A 25790-nucleotide genomic window follows, 5' to 3' on the forward strand; every position below is an offset into this window, starting at 1 on the left:
GAAATAATGGTCGTAGACTCATACTTATGTATGTATATATACCAAAATGAATGTCTCGACGAGCTGAGTCGATCTGGCTATGTGTGTCCGTCCGTCTGTCCATCTAAACCTTGTAATCAAGCTACAGGTCGCAATTTTGATCGGATCGGCACGAAATTTTGGACGTTGATGGGGGTCCCGGAGGGAAAGAAGCCTATTGATTTTTGTGATGGTCGGATAATATTTAGGGGTCGGAATGGGCAAAAAACTTATGTGGATAAAAAGACAACGTTTTTTCCAAAGCGAATATCTCAGCTTCTGCATGGCGTATACCAAACGCAAGACCTGCTAATGAAAGTTGAAAATATCACCTTTCTAACACTGTTAAGGAGGTTGTCGAATATATCGCAATAGCCGCAAATTAAACCCAACTTTTCATTTTTGCAATTTTAATTATAATGACAAATATCACAGCTTTGGTTGGCGACTTTCCAAAAGCAAAGTCTGGCTATGAAAGTAGAAGATTCCATCTTTACAATGATGCAAACTAGGTCGGCGTAGGTGTCCAAATAACGGAGATATCGCAATAGTCGGTAATACATCCCATTTATCCATTATTTTTGAAAATCATGCTACAGGTCGCAATTTTGATCGGATCGTCACGAAATTTTGAATGTTAATGGGGGTCTCACAGAGGAAGAAGCCTATTGATTTTGAATGTAGTCTTATTTGGATAAAAAGACATCGTTAATTTCCAAAGCGAATATCTCTTCTGTAAGAGGTATATCGAAAGCAAAACCTTCCAAGTAAAGTAGAAAATATCACCTTTAAAATTATGTGAAGCAGGTTGTCATAGGTGCTCAAACAACAGAGATATCGCAATAGTCGGTATTGCATCCCTTTTTCCATTTTTGTGTAATCACACTACAGGTCGGAGTTTTGATCGCATCCTCACGAAATTTTGGGGGTTGATGGGGATCTCACAGAGAAAGAAGCCTATTGATGGTTGGCGTACATCCCCCTTTTCCATTTTCTTTAATTTAAGTTGTACTGACGATGTACTTTAAGCGTTTCAACAAAATTGGCCTGTATTAATGAAGACACTCAGAGCAAAAGCTTATGCACAAGGGTAGTGGTGTAGGGTATCACATAGTCGGCCCCGACCCGACTATAGCCTTGGCTCACTTGTCGTAAACAAAGTTGTAGAATATGTTCAAAGGATCCTAATCGCGAAAATCAAAATAAAATATTCTACATATTTAAATGAAAAAATTGGTCGCAAGGTGCAAATACTCATTACCGTGGAGTGTCCCTAGTCGTTTTGTGCTCAAAAGACATTAATATTTCAAAATATATTTATTATATAAAGTGACTGTCGCTGAAAATTATGCAACCCAAAATAAAAAATGTAATCGTTGATAACTTCGAAACGAGTTGAGATTTTTTAACAATTCAAAATATAATTTTGTATGCTGAAAAGTTGTCTTTAAGATGGCAAATATTTCATTTACAGTGCCGTTATACTAAATTTTTACCGGAAAACAAAAAAATTGGCATATTTTAATAGGGCATTGAAAATGATGCACCACAATAATCGATTAATAATTTCCAAATTGTTGGCTTTTTAAGCCATTTTAGTAATCAGAATGGTCGAATAATTGGTTCCCTATCGTTTTCAGTAGTTTTGTCTGATTCCAACAGAAACAATAATGTTCCTGACGTAATTTTGGCGTGATTGTAATTAATGTCCCTTTGACGCAATTTGGCTAGAAATTTCTAGTTTTTGATGTTATTTCCCCAAAAAAATGACTATGAAAAATCATTAACGGTTATGTCTAGAGTACGTACAAACAATTTAACGATATATGGAAAGTCCTGTATCAGTCAGGCTTGCCCCATATTAGACTAGTATTTAACGGCACAGGCGTGCTCACCCCTGGAGTAAACGAAGAGAGCAAAAATTTCACATTTTATAAATTAAAAAAATGTTTATGCTCTTTTAAAAATAAAAAAGAAATATTTCTCCCCGACGGGGAATTGAACCCCGGTCTCCCGCGTGACAGGCGGGGATACTAACCACTATACTATCGAGGACGTTGACGACCATGCGTTCAAAGTTTGTTATGAGCGCAAGCCAACAAAGCACGAAAGAAAAAATGTTAAAGTTATTCATTTAAGAATGTTTTGCAAGACCACAAAGAAAGCTTTTGAAGTTTGTGTTTAAAAAGCTTAATATAGATGTCGCCGTTCATTATTTGCACACGAATATAAATAACATGACTAACTGCATGAATGTTAAGCTGCGTGACACTGTACAATTTACATTGGAAATAGAGGCGTTATCACAGTTGTGAAACATACATGGAAGGTGTGACAAAAATAAGTACTTCTAGATAATAGCAGTGTTTTTTACGTGATAGTTTGTAATAATTACCACGAAATGTTACAGAATGGATCTTTTTACACAAAAGTTAAGTAAAAGAGAGCGGAATGAGAGAACAATTTTGATAGTTGTTTGCTGAGAACTTGCTAAAGGTAGCTGGAAGAAATTTTCCCAGCAACATTTAGCAAGTTCGATCAGCTGTTTTTCAACCATCCCTTAATGGTCAGTTGTTGAAAGTTTGTTTGATTTTTGTCGAAAAAATATTACAAATATTCCGCTTCTGTATTTATCATTTATTTTATTAATCTATTATTTAATTTTTTTAAATGTCACTGCTTTGGATAAAGTTTTACTTTCCTACATATTGGCGCCAATATTTTTGTTTTGGTAATCTGCTAAAGTTTACTAAATGTTGTCTTTTTAGTTTCTTCTCTATTTCTGTATTTAAGAGGAACATCTTTCGTACTCTCTCAAAAGATGTTACTGAGTAAATCTTAGTCCCGGGCCACACTAGAGTAATTTCAATGAAGTTTTGACAGGTTAAATTTGCTTTCATTGGCAAAAAATAACAGTCTGTTTGGGTCCGATGGACTAAGAAAGGAATGGCGTAGAGTCCAATTTGAATCATTTAAATTAAGATAATGCCTGAATAAAAGACCTTTGATTCAGAAACTCGCTTATAACATAACAGTTTTTATCCTTTTTAAATATATTTTTCTCCAAAATTAGTCATGTTTTAAGCCTTTTTCGTAGTAATTTTCTTGAGTTTCGAAAAATGTAAAATGTTAGAAGCGATTTGCAACTTTAGATTCTTAAAGTGAAGCCATTAATTTTTTGGTTTTTGTCGTAGGGCTCATTCACTGTACGTCAGTGGAATGCACAGTGAGTTTTAAACGATTCGCTCTGATAAGAAAAATCCTATTTAAAAAGGACTTATTACAAATATACACTTAAAAAGAATCCAAAATAAATCCGGTTGTTTTTAGAACTAAAACGCAAAAATAATTACTTCAAAGCTTATTGGCAAAATATATTTTTGTTCTAACAAAATAATAAAGAATATTACAGTTCAACCAGAAACATATTTATACAACTTCTTAGGATATTTTCCAATAATATTTCATTGTTTTATTCTATTTTTGCATTCCTCGTTAACAATTTGAATTAAAACTTTCATCTATGGACAGATCGAATATATTTTGGGGTATTTTTAGTTAGTATCTTTTAGACATTTGAACTTGCAATTAGGAGGGTTTTTTTATTTGGGATGACGACTTCTATTTTGTTTTTCAAAATAGTCAGACTTAATCCCATAGTCGTTGTTTCAATATTTTATTAAAACAACTTTAATTTATTAGTGGAAAAAATTGGCGATGTTTACCAAGGGGTAAGGCAGGGAAGACTATAGTTTCAGATCTCGCCACAGATTTTCATCAGTTCCCTTGTTTCTTGCTTTTCAAACTTTTTATACCCAAGTGTCAATTGCCCTCTTTAATAGATACGTGTGCTATCAGGCTATTTTCTCAGAAAGTATGGATTTGCTCCTGATGAAACTTCCACCGTGGTATGGAGGCAGCAAATACAAATTGTTACAACAAAATTTAAAGCGATTCAAGAGCTGGTCCTAAACTGAACTTTTCCGAAATTTTGTGTGGGAGGTAACCGAAGGAGTGGACCGATAGAGTCCATATTGGAACCTCATCTATGCTTGGTAGAAATTTTACGTTGTGCAAATCAGTTACTACCTTTAAAAGTTATCAATTTTTCCGAACATTTTCGAAGTTTTGTGGGGGAGGTACCTGAAAGAGTGGACCGATACCCTTGTTATCATAATTGCTGAGGGTATAAAAAAAAACTTAAAATAAACAATTTTAAGAAAGTCTACTGTTTTTGTACATATTCACAAAAATACAACAAAACACATTTGGATGGCAAGTTTATGTAGAACAAGTGAGAAAAGCGTTAAGTTCGGCCGGGCCGAACTTTTTATATCCTCCACCACGAACTGTATTGAAGTGAATAGGAACATTTAGTTTTATTTCGTTTATGAAAGTACTAAACTCTTCCTTTTATTGCAGGAGTAGTACATATATCTCAACTGATAATACTCCTTTCAAAACAGTTAATATGGGACGACATTTTTGTTCTTTCCAAAACATCGACCAATATTTACAATTTTCCGAATTGAGTGAAATACATAAAATTGTGCAAAACCGATTAGACCTAAACCTGGATAGTCTGGATATGGATAGTTAAGATCATCGGGAGCACCGTCCTATGGAGGCTGTAAAAAACGTTAGCCTGTACCGATAAATTTCTGGAGGAAAGTTTCGTAACTCCAGCGAAGACTAAATAACAAATTTCAGTTATTCCGATTGAATATTGGGGCTAAAACTTTCAAAATACCGAAAATTGGGAGGGATCTTTCTATGGGGGGTATATAAAAACATGGAACAATACCAGAAATTTTAAGGTGGGAAGTTTTATACGACCAACGGATACTAAATATTAAATTTTATCCGTTTCGATGGGATATTGTTGACACAATCTTAAAATACCGAAAATCGGGAAGTACGCTTTTATGGGGGTTATTTGAAGAAAAGGGCTTATACTGGTAATTCTCTTCTGCAATATTTTATACACCCATGGCTGTTTATATACACACAACTTTCAACTTTCAAAATACCTTAAATCGGAAGGTACAGTCCTATGGGGGTATTTGAGGACGTCGACCTATACCGGCTCCTTTCAGCTGGAATGTTTCATACCTCTGTCAAAAACTTAATACCAATTATCAGCTATTTTGGTGGAGAACGAGCTATATGTAGAAAATCGGGAGGTACCGTTCTACGGGGGCTATGTGAAGACATGGACCTATACCGACAATATTCAGGTGGAAAGTTTTATACCCTCAACGAAGACTAAATATCATCTTGCAGCCATTTCGGTGTTATAATGAGGCTAAACCCTTCAAAACACCGAAAATTGGGATGTTCCGTTCTATGGGGCGTTCATCAAAGCGTTGACCGATGCAGATAAATTTCTGGGAGAAAGTTTTGCATCCCAAAAGAGCACGAAATATCAAATTTCAGCCATTTTGGTAGTATAGTATAGCTAAAACCTTCAAAAATGCTGAAAATTGGGAGATATCGTCTTATGGGGACTATATGAGGACGTGGAACTATAAAGACAAATTTCATATGGAATGTTTTATACCCCAAATGAAGACTAACCACCAAATTTCAGCCATTTCGGTGGTCGGGAGGTACCGTCCTATGGGGGCTATATGGCGTGGACCTATACCTAAACATTTCCGGGAGAATGTTTTATACCCCAACGAAGACTACGAGGGCGGTTCGGGAACTTCTTAGTCTATCAATGAAAGAGAATAGTTAGTTTTTCAAAATTATTTTTATTTTTCAATATAATCTCCTGAAACTTCAACACACTTAGTCCAACGCTTTTCTAGCAATTCTATCCCTTGATTAAAATAGTTTTCCTCAAGGTCTTCAAAATAGTGGTTTACAACTGTAATTGCATCTTCATTTGAGGTAAAACGCTTGCCAGCAAGGAATTTTTTTAGATTTGGGAACAAGTAAAAGTCACTGGGAGATAAATCAGGAGAATAAGGTGGGGTGGTCAAGCAACTCGTACTTTAATTCGTTGATTTTAGCCATTGTTAGAACACTCTTGTGCGCTGGTGCGTTGTCTTGATGAAAAATTATTTTTTTGTGTTGTAAGCCAGGACGTTTTTCTCGAATTTGTACATTTAATTGATCCAAAAGGTTGCAATAGTACTCTGAATTTATTGTTTTACCCTTTTGCAGATAGTCAATCAATAAAATACCTTTGAAGTCCCAAAAAACCGTTGCCATAACCTTACCAGCCGATTGAATTGTTTTTGCCTTCTTTGGGGCACTTCCTCCAGCTTCAGTCTATTGTTTGGATTGTTCTTTTGTCTCTGGAGTATAGTGGTGGATCCATGTCTCATCAACAGTTATGAAACGACGCTTAAAATCCATTTTATTTGGCTTATAACGATCCAAACAAGCTTGAGAAATGTTCATTCTTATGCGTTTTTATCGACTGTTAACAAATGCGGCACCCATCTTGCAGAAAGCTTTTTCATCTGTAGTTCTTCATGTAAAATTAAATGGACTCGATCATTTGAGATGCCCATGATATTAGCAATTTCACGCACATTTATTCGTCGATCATTTAATACCATATCATGCACTTTGGCTACAATTTCTGTTGTTGTTGCTGTTTATGGACGTCCACTACGTGGTTCATCTTCAATGCTTGTACGACCACGTTTAAATTCAGCAACCCAATTTTTTACTGTTGCATATGAAGGAGCACTTTCACCTAACACATTCACCATATCATTATGAATTTCTTGTCCCGATAAACCTTTTTTATGTAAATATTTAATGACAGCACGCATGAAGGAGTTGCCAGATCGAAACAAAATTTAACATGTGTTCATAACAGAGATGGAAGATTCCAAAACACTTAACTTTTTTCTGTTTATACCGCGCTTTTTGTGCTAGGCTAAGAAGTTTACGAACTGCCCTCGTAAATACCAAATTTCAGCCGTTTTGCTGCGATAATGAGGCTAAAACATTCAAAATACCGAAAATCGGGAGATATCGTCCTATGGGGTCTATATCAAAACCTGGACCTATATAAACGTTTTATGGTAGAAATATTTCTTAGCCTCTGGAAACACAAAATACAAAACTTACAACCGATTCTGTGGTCAAATGGGACTAATACATTCCAAATATCGTAAAGTGACGCGTTCTATATATGGGGGCTATACCAAAACGTGGACCTATATAAACAAACTTTGGTAGAAATGTTTTTAGCCTCTGGAGACACAAAATACCAAATTACAACCAAGTCGGTGCTCAAATGGAACTAATACATTCAAAATAACTTAAAAATACGCGTACTATATATATTGGGCGTTATATGGGGGGCTATACCAAAACGTGGACCTATGTAAACATTTTATGGTAGATATGTTTCTTAGCCTCTTGAAACGCAAAATGCAAAGTTACAACCGATTCTGTGGTCAAATGGGACTAATACATTCAAAATATCTTAAAATTACGCGTACTATATATGGGGGCTATACCAAAACGTGGACCTACATACATATATAAACAAACTTTGGTACAAATGTTTTTTAGCCTCTGGACACACAAAATACCAAAATTACAAGCAATTCGGTGGTCAAATGGCGCGTCAGGCGTCACTTTGTATGGGGGCTATACGAAAACGTGGACCTACATAGCCCGCTTCCAATTCCAAAAGTCCTACATACATATAATAGATTTTACCAAAATTTCATCCACCTAATTCAATCCGTTCGGACGCTAGAGTGATTTCCACAGACGAACATGGCTATATCGATGTAGAATTGCACGCTGATCTACAATGATTATTTCGAGTAGTTACAAACGGAATGACAAACTTAATATACCCCCATCCTATGGTGGAGGGTATAAAAAGGAAAAATAAAAGAAACGCCATTTTTTCCATTTTCAGGGTGATTATAAATGTAAACTCCCCGTGAGCTTTGTCTATCTGTCATTTGAACTTAAAGGAAAAAGTGAGAAAACTCACGGGGAGTTTTTATTGATAATTGGGCTGTTTGTTGATTGGTGTTATACGATAGTCATTTGTATCTGTACAGTACTAAATACACCTCAGTTCATGTTGAATACGATAACACAACAGTTTTTTAACAATGTTGTTAGACACACGTAATCTCATATCCCATATGGTCTAGTGGCTAGGATATCTGGCTTTCACCCAGAAGGCCCGGGTTCGATTCCCGGTATGGGAAAGTTTTTTTTTCTATTTAAATTTAAAAATAATCTTAGAATATTTTTTATTCCCGTTTTCTTAAATGATGAAACTAGCAAAAATTTTCAAAAATTACAAGATATTACGGGAAAATTGCATGTTGCCCTGCTCAGAACCGTTAAACTTTTCCCATCAATTTTCTTTCGGTTTTTGTTGAAAATCGAATAAGTGAATTATTATACCCTATACCACAATGTGGAAAAGGGTATAATAAGTTTGTTTTCCCAAAAATTCATGTAACGCCGCGAAATATTCGTCGTAGACCCCTCATGTGGTATACCAAACTTCATATCTCGACGAGATAAAGCGATTTAGCTATGTGTGTCCGTCCGTCCGTCTGTCCGTCCATTAAAAATTGTAATCAAGCTACAGGCCGCAATTATGGACCGATTGTCACGAAATTTAGTATGAAGGTCGGGGTTGTACCAGAATAGAACTGATTAGTTTTTGGCGATGATCGTGAAATATTAAAGGGATGAAATGGACCAAAAACAAAATTTTTGGTCGATTTTGTAGCCGCTCTGTAGGTCGCAATAATAGTTCGATCGCCGCGAAATTTTACACAAAAGTTAAGTTTATGATGGAGAAGGCGTGTGAAAAGCAACATGAATATCGGATAATATTTAGCGGGTTAAATGGACCAAAACTTTTGTGTGAAAATTGGTAAAATTTGTAATGTACAGGTTATATTTATCCATGGAGGAAAGATATTGCAAATCTATAGTGGTATAGGGTATCACATGGTCGGCCCTGTCCGACTATAGCCTGCTCTTACTTGTTTTTTTTTTAATTTTTTAATATAGGGAATCGTTTTTGAGGACAATAATGTTCAACAATGAATTAAACATCGAAATAAAAGTCCAAAAATCGTTTTTTCCCTAATTTCGCTTAAATGATATCTTGCTCTCTAAAGTTTGATACCTGTAGTGGAATTCTGTAACTAATTTTTTGTGTTACCGACAAAAATCTGTAAAATTAAAACACAAAAATACAAATACAAAAATATGAATGAAAAGAGTATCAATAAAAGTTGACAATACTGTTGCTATCGGTCTTATGGTCTGTTCCTGTACTGCAAGAATCTATTAGTTTTTACTATTTTTGAGGAACAAAAATTAGTAGATTCTTGCAGTTCTGGAACAGAACATTAATTTCGATTGTTAACTTACCGAAAAATTCGTTAATTACCGAAAATATAGGCATTTTATTTTATCGATTTTTGTCGGTAACTCGAAAACTGAGTTACAGAATTCCACTACAGGTCTCAATCATTAAAAAGCAAAAACAATTAAGAAAAATTAGAAACAAAATCAAAAATATTTACTTATTGAAAATTGATGGAAAAATTTCACCGTTGTGAGTAGGTCTGGGTTAAACCTACATACATGGAGGAGATAGATAACATCATAAGATGTTAGTAAACTCTTTCTAGCTAGACTTAAAAGTCCAGTGAATATAATAAATTCTTTATACACGTTCTTAACAATATAAGAGCTTCGTTTTAGCATATTAAAAAAAACTTCTTGAAGATATAATTGTCTAATATTTATTTATGTTACCCCTTTGAAAAGTCCACCACTTAATTATGGAATAGTAAAAAAATATTTCTTGCTCGCTGCCAACAACTTAAAAAGAACTTGCATTAAAAGGACTTTTTCTTTTGTAAGACCATCGCAAAAAATCTAACCTTTAACCTATTAACCTCACCAAAAGCTCTAACCTCTGTTAATTCAACATTAACAACACAATGTTTGCGGAAATAAGATATAATTTGTTGCATTAGTATTTTTTGTTGTTGATATTTTACACTGTTATCACATTCATTTTGCACATTGTTTAACCAAATGACACTGAACACAATAAAACTATGAGAATACAAAACACTAATGAAAACGAAATCAAAGAGAAGAACATAAAGGCAATATGTAGCGCAGCAAATGAATGTATTGAAATAGCCCAACATCATAACCAACACTAAAAGAAATATTACATAGGTATGTACTACATACATACATTTTTTTTAAAATTCGTATTATTTAATAAAGTAAACAGAAATTAATATTTGAGAACCCAATTGGAAATAGTGAATTCTGGCACTCTGGAGACCATGATCGTAGTCAAATAAATACTACTTTTCACCTTCAATAGAGTACGGAATTGACCTCAGGATAAATAATTTCCGTCACCAGCAACTACATATTTTGATTTGTGCCGGGAAAGAGAGTAACCCCCATGGTTTTAATCCGTTTGTCACCGTTTCATCCACCATAGGTCGGTGTCAGTGAGATGCAACGGATGCCGTGAATGGATACATTTCATTAATTGTTCAAGCCTGACTTCCTGAGTGAGTCTTCGTCGTCGTCAATGTGAAAATGTTACATTTCTGCAGTTTAACTGCGATGGTCTTCGTGGTACGATCGCGTTGATTCAAAAACGAAGCTGAACAACACCTGCAGTCTTCGGAGTTGTGATGGATACAACGTACTGCGTTTGGATCGTACGAGAAATGGAGTTGGTTGACTTGCAATCTTATTGCACTAGTTTGTCCAGTACAGACTAATCTCGCTTGAGCTCGACTCTACTGTCCCATACTTGGAGAGTATGGGGGTAGAGGTCAAGTGAGGAATCGCTGAGATATAACCGCTAAATGTGTATATCACGCCGATTAATAGATATGTCCCTCGTTATTCTGCTGACATCAGACAGTTGGAAGCCGATAACCGTTGGTACTACACGCAGAAAAATATTTGTTAGAAATATGTTTGGATCCAAACAAATATTTTTTTTAGACTGGATCCAAACATATTAGGTTTGTGTCCAAACAAATATATGTTCGCAACATTTTGTAACATATGCCAATTTTATTTTTTTGGGTACCAACATATTTTTTATGTTAGAACGTATTTTTTATGGGTGGAAAGAGGATTTTTGTCAAAGAGAGTAACAACAGGAGGCTGCGGTATGCTCTTTTATAATAAAGAGCTGTGTGTATGGTGTAATAGAAGACGCAGAAGCGAAGACGGGAGGGTAAAAAAGTTTATTTTTGCTTTGGTGGTGAGTATGGTATGAATTCTGTTGTTCGTTTTTCTTCAGTTTTCTAAATAAAATCGTTGAGAAAAGACGGTAAAGTGAGTGAATAAATCAGTGTTTTGTATTTTCTTTAAGAAATTGTGCTTTTAGTAAATTAAATGCCCAATATATTTTATAATTGAATTAAAAAGGTGAAGGGAAATATTTTATTGGACAAGGATGAAATCGCATTTAATATTGCTAATAACACTAATATATTTTTTATATAAATGCATATATTTGAAATATTGATGAACCTATTTATTACATTATATAATCATTTGATTTCCGTTGATGATTTAATTTTTGAGGAGAATGTGTTTTTTACAACTAACGAGAAGCTTTGAACGATGTTTCTACAAATATTTTATAATTAATAGTTTTTTTTTGTTTTTCTTTCTAAAAGTGTGACACTATTTCTTTTATTTGCAATTTTGTATGTATCTGCCCGTCTGTTGTTGCTTTTGTGTTTGGTATTTCTATACATATCAATAAAAACAAGTAAAAAAGCGTTAAGTTCGGCCGGGCCGAACTTTTCATACCCTCCACCATAAAATATTCTGAACTAAAATGGAATAATTAGTTTTCATTCTTGTCCCCAACTTTAAGTGGGTACGTTAAAATGTCAGATAATGTACATAAAATGCTTCATTCGGAGGCCCTTTTTTATGGTGCCTATATCTAACTATGTATGTGGACAATTTTTGGTGGGCTAGAAATTGGGAGGTACCGCTATATAGGGGTTGTAATAAAACATGGACCTATTTTGACAGTTTTTGATGGGAGCCTTTAATGTCAAATAACTCCTAATTCGGTTAAAAATTGTAGCTAGAATCCTCAAAATACCGAAAATCGGGAACTTCAAATGTCATTAACAGCTAGTTCGGAGGTATCTGGGCTATAATAAAATATGAACTTAAATGAACAATTTTTGTTGCAGAATTTTTGATGGCTTTTAAATTTCAAATCACGGAAAGTTCGTCCAAAAATAAAGCTAAGGTACGGAAAATCGGGAGATTTGTTTTGGGGCTAACCAAAACATGGACCTACGTTCGGTTAAACATTTTAAGTAAAAAATAGGGGCTATGTTGAAAATTGTTGATGTAGATGTGTGGTGGCCACTACAACCTTCAAATGTCAAATTACAGTTAGCTAAAATTGCTAAATTACTGAAAATTGAGAGGTACCGTTATATGGGAGCTATATCCGAACATGGGCCTATGTTGACAATTTTTGGTGGAGAGGTGTGGTGACCACTAAGAATTTCAAATGTTCAAATTACAGATAATTCGGTTAAAACTTGTAAACATGGACCTATGTTCATAATTTTTTCGATTATAAGTTTTTTGGTCACTAAGAACCCTAAATATCAAATTATATCTAATTCGGTCTAGAAATGTGACTTAAATGGGTTGGGGGCTATTCCAAAACATGGACCTATGTCCACTAGTTATATAAGTTTATTGACATTTAAGAACCCTAAACGTCAATTTATAGCTAAATCCGTCTGAATATGTAGCTAAAAACGTATAAATGCCGTAAATCGGGGGTACCGTTATATGGGGGCTATACCAAAACGTGGACCTATGTCCACAACTTTTGTTATATAAGTTTATTGACATTTAAGAACCCTAAATGTCAAATTATAGCTAAATCGGTCTGAAAATGTAGCTAAAAACGTCAAAATACCGTAAATCGGGGTCACTGTTATATGGGGGCTATAACAAAACGTGGACCTATGTCCAAAAGTTTTGTTATATAAGTTTATTGACATTTAAATGTCAATTTATAGCTACATCGGTCTGAAAATGTAGCTAAAACTTCAAAATACCGTGAATCGGGGGGTACCGTTATATGGGGGCTATACCAAAACGTGGACCTACACGCAGAAAAATTTATGTTAGAAATATGTTTGGATCCAAACAAATATATGTTTGGGACCGGTTGCAAACAAATTAATGTTTGGATCCAAACATAATATGTTTGGGTCCAAACAAATATATGTTTGCAACATTTTGTAACATATCTCAATTTGATATGTTTGGGTACCAACATATTTTTTATGTTAGAACATTTTTTCATGTGTGGAGAGAGGATGTTTGTCAACGAGAGTAATAACAGTGCTCTCGCGGCTGTGGATTGCTGTTTTATAATGAAGAGTTGTGTGTATTGTATAATAGAAGACGTAGAAGCGAAGAAGGGGGCTTTGGTGGCGTGTATGCGACAAACTCGTGTGTTTCTTGTTTTGTTGTTGTTAACCAACTTAGGAGGAGAAGAAGAAAAGAAGAAATGATATGAATTATATTTTATTTCTTTCTTCAGTGTTTTAGATGCCTTTGTAGAGTCAAGACGGTAAAGTGAGTGAAGTGAAGTGAAGTGTTTTGTGTTTTCTTAAAGAAATTGTGCTTTTTAGTAAATTAAATGCCCAATACATTTTATAATTGAATCGGATAGTTGGATGGAGTTATTTTATTGGACAAGGAAGAAATCGCATTTAATATTGGTAAATACATACATACTTATGTATATTTGAAATATGGCATATCCATATTTATTTATTACATTACATAATCATTTGATTCTAGATGCCGATTCACCGCTGATGATTTCAACTATGAGGACAATTTGTTTTATTTCACAACAAGCGTTCAAGCGTTCAACTACGTTTCTATATATTTTTTCTTTTTAAAAGTGTGACTATTTACAAATTATTTCAATCAGTTTTTCTTTTATTAAATTGTGTTATGTATTTCTTTGGAATTTTGTATGTACCTATGTGTTTGTTGTTCTTTTGCCTTCCAATAAACAACCTCAACATTTGTGTGTATACTATGGAGATAGCCAGTGAGTTCTTACTGAGAGCATGTGAGCACACATTTTAAAGTGTTTTACATTGAATTTTACGCTCCCTTGCTCTTAGTAAGCGCTCACTGGTGCATGTGTTTGTTTTTTTGTGCCTTTTGGGTTTGTATTTTTTTGCACCCAAACATATAAAATGTTTGCACCCAAACATAAAATTGTTTCCACCCAAACATAAAATTGTTTGCACCCAAACATAAATATCTTTGCACCCAAACATATATATGTTTGCACCCAAACATATATATGTTTGCACCCAAACATATATTTGTTTCCACCCAAACATATATTTGTTTCCACCCAAACATATATTTGTTTGCAGACCCAAACATATATTATGTTTGGGACTGTTGCAAACATATATATGTTTGCTGCAAAATATGTTTGGGACATATGTTAGAGAGGCCGATTTTTTTTGCGTGTATGTCCACAACTTTTGTTATATAAGTTTATTGACACTTAAGAACCCTAAATGTTAAATTATAGCTAAATCGGTCTGAAAATGTAACTAAAAACGTCAAAATACCGTAAATCCGGGGGTACCGTTATATGGGGGCTATACAAAAACGTGGACCTATGTCCACAACTTTTGTTATATAAATTTATTGACACTTAAGAACCCTAAATGTTAAATTATAGCTAAATCGGTCTGAAAATGTAACTAAAAACGTCAAAATACCGTAAATCCGGGGGTACCGTTATATGGGGACTATACAAAAACGTGGACCTATGTCCACAACTTTTGTTATATAAATTTATTGACACTTAAGAACCCTAAATGTTAAATTATAGCTAAATCGGTCTGAAAATGTAACTAAAAACGTCAAAATACCGTAAATCCGGGGGTACCGTTATATGGGGGCTATACAAAAACGTGGACCTATGTCCACAACTTTTGTTATATAAATTTATTGACACTTAAGAACCCTAAATGTCAAATTATAGCTTAATCGGTCTGAAAATGTAGCTAAAAACGGCAAAATACCGTAAATCGGGGGGTACCGTTATATGGGGGCTATACCAAAACGTGGACCGATATAGCCCATCATCGAACTTGACCTGCCTGCAAACAAAAGACGCATTTTCCCAAAATTTCAGCGTTCTATCTCCATTTTTGTGGATGCTAGAGTGATTACCACAGACGGACGGACGGACGGACGTGCACAAATCGACTCAGAATATATATACTTTATAGGGTCGCAAATGAGTATTTCAATGCATTACAAACGGAAAAACAAAATTAATATATCCTCCATACTATGGTGGAGGGTATAAAAATACCACAGCCATTTATAAATGTGAGTATGTCGGAGTAAAAAAATGGGTCTCCCGTAAGCGTAAATTGACTCTCGGTCACCACCAATAAGAGTCTACACAGATTGTGAGCGAGAGTAAATTTACGCTCACGGGAGACCCATTGCCTTATTCTGTTGTATGTGTATGTGTTTTTGGGTTTGTATTTATATTTCATTTAAACAAATATTTTTTTGCACCCACACATATATGTATTTGTTTGTAGGACCTAAACATGTGTTATGTTTGGGACTGTTTGCAAACAAATATATGTTTGCTGCAAAGTATGTTTGGGACATATGTTAGAGAGGTATTTTTTTCCTCCATGTGGTCAAAACTCTGTAACTTTTGAACGGATATACAGGTAACACAATCAGCTACCTAATTCATTAATTAGTAGTTGCAGAGGAATTCAAGGTCAAAATTAAAATTTTGAGCTTTTTTCATATTTGGCATCTAAATATGAGTGTTTTTGAGTTTTTCACATGTTACAATCTATTACAAAAAGGTCAAACACCAATAAACAAACCATAAAAATACAAAAAAAAATTAAAATTCTTTAAAAACATTTTTCAACAAATTTAGTATATGTTTCTAATTAAAAAAAATGATCCTTGGATTTTCATAAAACTCATATATTAAAAAAATGTACATTTGTGTAAAAATGTATATGGTATGAAAAAAAATTTATATGGTATGGAAAAACACATTTTACCCATATACAGTACGAAATTCGGACGCTACCCAGCAAAAATACTCATTACAAATTGGCCTACTTTCTCATTATTTTAACACGGGCATGTCATAGGGAGTAAGTACTTATTTTTTGGCCACTAAAAAGTAGATAAATATGTAGTTACTCCCTGGTTACTTCAAGTCGTAACTACTTATTTATGTACTTATTTATTTACTTTTAACTGCCAAAAAATAAGTACTTACTCCCTATGACATGCCCGTGTTAAAATAATGAGAAAGTAGGCCAATTTGTAATGAGTATTTTTGCTGGGTATAAACGATAGTCGAAAGATAAATTCAATTTTACTTTTTTTCGTATAAAGGAAAAGTTTTAAATCTAATTCAGATCTGAGTTTTTAAAGGCTTTCCAAAACACTTTGTGTGCTTGGGACATCTTCTGAGTAAATATATTTTAATGAGTTTGATGAGAGCTAGAAACTCATCTTACACATATGGTACATGAAATTTGGGTTGCAAGAAATAAAATATCATAAAATAAAATATCTATATATGTATATAAAAAAGGATGATGTTAGTTACTACGCTTATAACTCAAGAACGGCTGAACAGATTTTGACAATTCGCACCAATTCGGAATGGTCTCATGGCAGAAAAGGATAAAACCTAGACTTTTATTTATTTTCAAGCGTCTTTTCAGGAAATTAACCACGAAAAAAATATTAAAAGGATAGACTTTAGTTTAGAGTTTTTAAAGATTGGTAGTAGTTTCGGTCAGTTTCCGATTGAAAAAATGTGGTTTCCATAGTTTTGAGGAAAAAGTGCAAACTCCACAAAATTGGTGGGTTATTTGAAAAATCAAGAGCTTGAAGGTAAATTCATTGGAAGTGAGGTTGTGGCATATATGCATACTTTTACGCCGTAAGTAAAAACATCTTCGAAAGATCAACTTCCGATTTATGTCATATAAAATTTGAGCAGTAGCAGATATACATTGAACTGCCTAGGTTCTGTCATGTTACTAAATAAAAATAGGTAAAAAAACTTTTTAAGTTAAACGGTTTGATGTTAAACATACATTGCAATGTTTAAGATAAATGTACTAAAAACCAAAAAATAATAAAATAGATACAGTCGTGGGAATTATAAATATATGCATAGACTAGACTAAAATAAAACCGTGGGGCACGTCAATTGTCTACAATCGTTGATTCAAATGTTTGTTTTGTAATGTTACACTATAATTAGGCAGTTGTTCAACCGACAACGATGGACGTGTGATAAGTAGGGCTAGAATGTGGAAACAAGCTAGCAAGCTCGATTATAAGCGAGTTTTAAGGTTTCATAGTGGTGAGCGAGTAGTACTTTGTCGATTAAAGACAAACTACGAGCAGTGAAACGCTTCCTCGCCAGGCAGCAGTGTGAATGTCCAACGATAAACTAGTTGAAACATCTCTTTTATTTACATGGGGTGTATAACTATTGGAATTTCCATGAGCAAGAAAATAGTAAGTAATTTCCTCAGCGTCTGCGGGCCAACTGCCTAACGACGAATTAAACGATTCTTCTATCGCACATTAAGTCGATAATTTGTAGACAATTGTTTTATTTTGGTTATATTTTAGTCTAGTCTATGCATATATTTATAATTCCCACGACTGTATCTATTTTATTATTTTTTGGTGTTTAGTACATTTATCTTAAACATTGCAATGTATGTTTAACATAAAACCGTTTAACTTAAAAAGTTTTTTTACCTATTTTTATTTTCTAGTTTTTAGTTTTTATTTCGCATTCTGTTTAATTCATTTAGTGCTTCATTATTGCAAGGTTTCTTGCCCGTTAGTTTATTGCAGTCCAACTCCTCTATATGTAGTCCCTGCAAAGATCTTACTCTACTAAGAGCCACGTAGGCTTGACCTTCTTCAAATAGTTTCGCACCTAAGTATACGACTGCGTGATTCACAGTGCTGCCCTGCATTTTATGTATTGTAGAAGCCCATGATAGTATTAAAGGCAACATTTTTCTTTCAGCCGTCCCGTAATTGTACTTAGCTAGAAACTGTATGGCTTTCGGGTGTATAAAATGTACTGTATAGTTCACTGTATTCTTCTTGTCAAGCCCTTCTATTTGATACCCATATTGGAGGGATTGATAAAAAATTGTTGTCAGTCATTTGGTAGCGGCGGCCATCTTAGATTTCAATTTTGCATCGTAAATTGTATTCTACTAGACCTTTCATTTGATACCCATGTTGATGGGATTGATAAAACCTAAGTTATCCGCCATTTTGTAGCGGCCGCCATCTTGAATTTATAATGATAATGAATAAACATAATTGTATTGTCACCAAAATCCAAAGTGTATACAAAATTTCAGATTAATCGGTTGACAGGAAGAGGGTGAAATTTGAATTACTAAATTTGACCCAAGAATAAATAATAAATAAAACAAACGGGGTGAGCTAAATAAAACCTTTTAAAAATGTTATCCCCACTGAAAAGGAGTATGAATTCAATCAGTTTAGTGGAATGCAATTGCGAATGGTCAAATACATATATATGTATCTACAAATATCGAAAAAGTATGGTATTCAAAATTGGAAAGAAACATGTAAGAAAGTATCAGTCAGTTGTAGCCTCAGCCTTTCACCAAAAACAAAAAAGAAGCAAACACAAGTGTAAAACAAGTTTGGAAAATTGTTGAAAAATGTGAGAGTTATCCTTCATACTAGCAGTTTAAGTATGTGCCGGCAGGGTGTTATGAGCTTTTGGTCATTATCTCAGGATGTATGGACTTACTCCGGAAAAAAATTGTACCGCTGTAATAGGAATCGCGAAAAGAACCTTCTGCAAAAAAAATCAAATAGATCCGAGACGAGTCCTCAAAGTCCACTTTTCCCAAATATTATGTGGGAGGTACCCGAAGGACTGGACAGACTGGACTGGATGAAATAATACGATGTGCAAAGTTTGGACTAAGCAGAAACTCCCTGCGGGTTTCTCGGAGTTTTTAGGCCATTGTCTCAAGAAGTATGGACTTTCCCCCGAAGGACAAGGACAACCTGCTGAAAAAAATTTAAAAACAATCCGAGATAAGCTGCTAAACTTCATTTATTCCGAATATTGTGTGGTAGGTACACCAATGAGTAGACTGATATGGTCCATATTTAAACCCGACCTATATCCGTAAGGAGTAATACGATTTGCAAAGTTTGTACCAAATCGATTGCGCCCTTCGAACAATTTAGAACTTTTGTGGGGGGAGGTACCCGATGGAGTGGACCGATATGAATTTTTTTTCAGTTTCTCATACAAGGCTATTCAAAGAAAGACTTCGGCCGAACTTGTTTGTTATAAATCAGTCATAGGTTGCTGGACATAATTCAGTTGTTTAACCCCACATTCAAGCATGTTGCACATATGTTGGTTATTTTACGAGTACATTCCTACCTGTAGAGAGGAATGTATCTTTTTCATATGTTTCGTCGTTATAACCGATAACAAAATCCAAATATTTGCCAAAAAGACGACGTTACAACCGATATGTCGTTATAAACGATGTCGTTATAAGCGGTATTTATTTGTGTGTGGCCTATAAAGGGGAGAAATTCGGGACTTCTGGATTTCGAAGTTATAAGCGATATGACGTTATAAACAATTTCGACTTTCAATAATTCAAACAAAAAAAATGTGAAACGCGCAGAATGGGACGGGTGTAAAAGTATATATGGGCTGAAAGAGTACACTCGCAGGCTTCATTCTGCGAAAATTAAACGTTGTTATGAAAATATCTCTATCCGTTCAAAAGTTACAGAGTTTTGACCAGGAAAAAACGTTTCTTAACCACTGTGCGCCGTACTGATGCTAACGACCCTAGAGTCAGAGAGCTTGACATTGTTAGGCAATAGATTAGTCGGTGATTACAAGCGGAAAAAGTGGCTAGAGCATTTAAAGTGTTGCAACATTGGAAGCGGTAATAGTAAATTGGGAACTACGGTTAGGTCGTCGTTATCAACTTTCGGAAAAAGGGTGATCGGACATCTGTCATGCTTAACGGCGTAGTTGTGACACTTTACCCGATAGTGATTTGTTTGCTATCTCTTCCAGCCAAGGAGGGAGGACCACGCCAAGAGGCGAAAAATAATCCAATCCATCAATGATGATTCTAAAGCAGCTGGATGTAGCAAAGATACTTAAGTCGTTACTCCTCCCAACGTCAGAAAGTGCTATCCAGTTACGGTCTGTGGTGTGGTTTGCCAACGTAAGTGACACGCAATGGAAGAACTTACAAACATGTCAGAAAGCAGCCCTGAGAACTGTATCAGGGTGACACCTCCTGTCTTTGGTGTACCACTCACATGGCGAGGCTAAGATATTTCCGGTGACGTATACCGACAAATTTCAAGGAAAAAGTTGTATACCCCCAACAAAGACTTAATACCAAATTTCAGCAATTTCGGTGTGTTAATGACGCTAAAATACCGAAAATCGGGAGGTGCCGTTCTATGGGGGCTATATCAAAACATGGACCGACACCCACAATTCTCTGTTGGAATGTTTCATACCTCTGCCGAAGACTAAACACCAAATTTCAGTCCCTTCGGTTGGTCATTGTGACTAAAATTTTCAAAATACCGAAAATCGGGAGGTACGGTTCTATGGGGGCTATATCAAAACGTGGACCGAACATCCCAGTTTTTTGTCCTCCATATTTTAAGTCACCAAAATTGATGTACATACCTACGATAACTCCTTACATTTTTGGCCACAATTAATATGAACTCGCGACATAGTGCATTAGTTGCAGCGGAAGAACTGCAGCTGCCTAGACAAATGAGAGTTGTTTTAGCTCAACTTTATTCGATTGCTGTTGTTTTCAGTATTTATATGACAAATAAACAAAAAACGTTTCCTTTATTTTCTGCAGATAAAAATGGACCTCAATTGAAAATTTCGTACTTTCAGACTTGAAAAAAATCACGTAGTTAAAACACATGCCTTCTGATACCAGCTTAAGTATAAAGATGTTTGTTCGAAGTTACTAAGCCGCATGGAGATGGTATTATAATATGTATGTATATCGGTTTGTGATCCGGATAAGTGCAAGCGACATGTCGCACTGGTCTCAAAACTCAAGGAGGCTGGCTTTCTTGGCATTTTTGGTAAAAGTCTAAAAACCAAAGGACAATTTCAAATTTGGCTCGACTGTTCTTTATTCTTATGCCAGTAAGTAAGAATGTCATGTTGCTTATGTACCGGGGCCTTAGTACATAGAACAGAAGTTAAGATAACCCAACATAAATTGAACTTTTTTATCAACTTAAGGCTATTTTTGGTATTTACATAGTCTCTCAAAATTATAAAACACTTTTTTCCAAGTGTAATTTTCCCTGCACGAGACAACATACGCGGATGACACTGAAATTGTTTGGAAATTCAATTCTTACCTTTTCTTTGTCGCGAATAAACAAAACAAACAAAAATATTTTCTCAATGATGGACACTGGACTGGACAAGACAACACCACTATTAGGTTAGGTTATTTAGTTTTCAAAGCACACATTTATTGATTTGAATAATTTACGAAAAAACAATTATTTTGATATAAATTCGCTTAAATAACACCGAAGACGTTACGTTGCCGAAATTAATTAACCGACTTTAACTCTATTGATATCTTTCGATTTCAGCAAACCATTTCACTTTTATACAACAGATAGATATGATTTTTTCCTCAATCAAATCAATTGATATTCAGTTTGTGGCACTTTTGATAGGTAGCAACATTTGGTGCATGCAAACAACAGCCAACCAACAGCAACAAAACAAAACATTAACAATCAAAGGCTTTCTTTCTTTTTCGTTTGCTTTTTTGTCGATTAGTTCGATTTCTACAAACACTTTCTTCTACACAACCGCACTCGTCCAAGATGAAAAACCAACTAAAGCTCTCAGCTCAAAACTAACCCTTAAAGAGAATTGAGGTTCGTTCAACAATATTTTGTTGAATTCCGCGTCCGACTATAAATAAAGAGGCAAAAGAAGTACGTGCTTGCAGAGAATTAACAAAAAAAAAAAAAAAAAAAAAAAATCGCCATCACCATCATTGTAAGCGATATAACGCTTGTCATAACATATCACATTAATAACACTGGTTAACAAAGGTTTTGGTTTAAAGGGGTATCTTGTCTTAATCTATAACAAACGCTACTACTGACGCATCTTTACTCGAGCAACTAAATTGATCTTGTTGTGGGTGCGACTAGTTCTAGTAAACCGAGCTGTACTTGTAGGATTATACTCAACTAAAAATTTGTCTGATAAATGTGAGTCAGGACAACAGTGGGGACTACATTTCGGCCTAAATAGTCAGTTTCGAAAAAAAAGTAACAAACATCTATTAAAACCCGCTCTATTTGAACAGAAATTTATATTACGCCATAATATAAATACTTTCTATTAGTAATATTTTATACCGAAACCTGATCCGGAGGTTGATTTTGCATGTCGTAGTTAATTCACTTACCAAATATGAATAAGAAATAAATTTATGGTTATAAGTAAAACATATCGCCACAACAACAAAGTCACTGAAAATAAAACAAGTAAAAAAGCGTTAAGTTCGGCCGTGCCGAACTTTTCATACCCTCCACCATAAAATATTCTGATTCAGTTTTCATTCCTGTCCACAACTGGGTACCTAAAATGTCAGATAATGTACCTAAAATGTCTTCATTCGGGCGACACTTTTATATGGTGCCTATATCTACCTATGTATGTTGACAATTTTTGGTCTAGTAGCTTTAAGACAACTGGAACCGCAAATGACAAATTACATCTAGTTCAGCTAAACATTAGGAGGTACCATTATATAGCGGTTATAACAAAACATGGGCCTATGTTGATAGTTTTTGATGCAGAAGTTTTGTGACCACTGGGAATCTCAAATGTCAAATTACTGTTAGTTTGGTTGAAAAATTTAGGACAAATTCTAGCTAGTTCGGTTAAAAATTGTAGCTAAAGTCCTCAAAATACCGAAAATCGGGAGGTGCCGTTATATGGGAGCTATACCAAAACACGGACACGTAAATGTATGGTGACCACTGAGTACTTCGGTTAAAATGTGTATTTCAAATCTTAAAAACGCTGAAAATCGAGAGGTCCCGTTATAAGGGGCTATATCCAAACAGACCTATCTTGATAATTTTTGTTGGAGAGGTGTGGTGACCACTAAGAACTTCAAGTGTCAAATTACAGATAGTTCGGTTAAAAATTGTAGGTAAAATCCTCAAAATACCGAAAATCGGGAGGTACCGTTATATGGGCGCTATATCCAAACATAGACCTATGCTGACAAATTTTGGTGGATTAGTGTGGTGAACACTAAAAACTTCAAATGTCAAATTACAGCTAGTTTGGTTGAAAATTTTAAGTCAAGTCCTGAAAATACCAAAAAAAAAGGAGGTACCGTTATATGGGGGCTATATCCAAACATGGACCTATGTTGACAATTTTTGGTGGATAGTTGTGGTGACCACTAAAAACTTCAAATGTCAAATGTCAAATTACAGCTAGTTCGGTTGTGAATTGTAGATAAAATCCTCAAATTACTGAAAATCGGGAGGTACCGTTATATGGGCGCTATATCCAAACATAGACCTATGCTGACAATTTTTGGTGGATTAGTGTGGTGAACACTAAAAACTTCAAATGTCAAATTACAGCTAGTTTGGTTGAAAATTTTAAGTCAAGTCCTGAAAATACCAAAAAAAAGGAGGTACCGTTATATGGGGGCTATATCCAAACATGGACCTATGCTGACAATTTTTGGTGGATTGGTGTGGTGACCACTAAAAACTTCAAATGTCAAATTACAGCTAGTTCGGTTGTGAATTGTAGATAAAATCCTCAAATTACTGAAAATCGGGAGGTACCGTTATATGGGGGCTGTACCAAAAGATGGAACTATGTCCACAATTTTTGGAATATAAGTTTTGTGACCACAAAAGAACTCTAAATGTTAAATTATAGCTAATTCGGTCTAAAAATGTGACTTAAAGCGTCAAAATACCTGAAATCGGGCGGTACCGTTATATGGGGGCTATTCCTAAACATGAACCACGGACTAAAAGTTTTGTTATATAAATTTCTTGACACTTAAGAACCCTAAACGTCAAATTGTAGCTAATTCGGTCTGAAAATGTAGCTAAAAATGTCAAAATACCGTAAATCGGGGGGTACCGTTATATGGGGGCTATACCAAAACGTGGACCGATATAGCCTATCATCGAACTTTACCTGCAAACAAAAGACGCATTTTCCCAAAATTTCAGCGTCCTATCTCCATTTTCGTAGATGCTAGGTGATTACCACAGAGGGACTGACATGCACAGATCGCAAATGAGTATTTCAATGCGTTACAAACGGAAAAACAAACTTAATATACCCTCCATACTATGGTGGAGGGTATAACAAGTAAAAATGCGTTTTATACCCTCAACCATTAAATATTCTGAAATAATACGGAATAATTAGTTTTCTTTCTTTTACGAAAGTACAAATGCCAGCAATTTCAGGTTCAGAAGTTTTTTTGATAACTGGGAACCCCAAATACCTAATTTTAGCTGATTTTGAAAACTCGAAAATACGTGAAATTGGGCGGTATCCTTATATTGGGGCTATAGCACAACGTGGGTCCATGCCCACAATTCTTGATGGAGAAGTTTTTAACCACTGGGATCCATAAATGCCAAATGACATTCAATTTTGCCTGAAGATGTAGATAAAACTTAAAAAAGAAATGATATCGGTGATACCGTTAGATGGGAGTAGATCGGCTACAATGCACAGTGGTCCCTCTTGTATGGAAAAAAGTTCCAAAAATAGTTATAATCGAGTTACCGCCTCCAAATTTTAAACGTAGGTTTATAACAAGCCAAAAAGATAGAAATCCATTTTTAGTGGATGTAGGTCCGTATTTGGGTATAGCTCCCATAGAAAGGTACACCCGATTATTATTTTGATGATTTTGGCCAAATTTACCAACCGATTTGGATGTTATTTTGCGTTTTGAGTTCTGAGTGGATAAACTGCCTCCTTGCAAAAAATATTCAATATAGGTCCACGTTTAGGTATAGCCCCCATATAAATGTACCCTCAGATTTTCGGTATTTTGACAATTTTAGAGAAATTTTTCAACTGACTTGGCTGTAACTTGGCATTTCGAGTACTGAGTGAACCAAATACCTCTATGCAAAAAATGATCAATATCGGTATACGCTTAGCTCTCATATAAACGCTCTCATATAAACGCACCTCCCGATTTTCGGAATTTTGACGATTTTACAGGCGTGGTATAAGAGGAATAACTTAGTGAGTGGCAGACTAAACTACAGACTTTCCCCTGCATTTAAAAAAAAAATTGAGACTCACAAATGCTCACAACATTAACATAAATTAATAGTAGTAAATATGTATATAAATATTATTATATTATAAAAATAGCAGAAAGAGTCATTTATAAAGAATTTATTTTTAATGAAGTTAGGAAACGAATTATGTTTTTTTTTCGTAAAAACATTGTCAATTCCATCGCTTATAAATTTCATTTTGAAAATTGCACATTTACCTCTCC

The 25790-nt window shown here is 34.8% G+C and overlaps 1 protein-coding gene and 2 non-coding genes across 3 annotated transcripts in view; 1 reads left to right on the forward strand and 2 right to left on the reverse strand.

Moving 5' to 3' along the window:
* LOC141405031 (beta-glucuronidase-like) overlaps window positions 1-25790 on the reverse strand; it is an 82461-nt gene that overhangs the window by 31751 nt on the left and 24920 nt on the right. The window lies entirely within an intron of this gene.
* On the reverse strand, window positions 2002-2073 carry TRNAD-GUC (transfer RNA aspartic acid (anticodon GUC)). Its single transcript has one exon. It is a non-coding gene; the product is annotated as a tRNA-Asp (tRNA).
* Window positions 8148-8219, forward strand: TRNAE-UUC (transfer RNA glutamic acid (anticodon UUC)). The gene has a single exon. It is a non-coding gene; the product is annotated as a tRNA-Glu (tRNA).

This window comes from Musca autumnalis, unplaced genomic scaffold, assembly GCF_047663935.1.
Source record: "Musca autumnalis isolate F117 unplaced genomic scaffold, ASM4766393v1 scaffold_5, whole genome shotgun sequence".
Classification (NCBI taxonomy): domain Eukaryota; kingdom Metazoa; phylum Arthropoda; class Insecta; order Diptera; family Muscidae; genus Musca; species Musca autumnalis.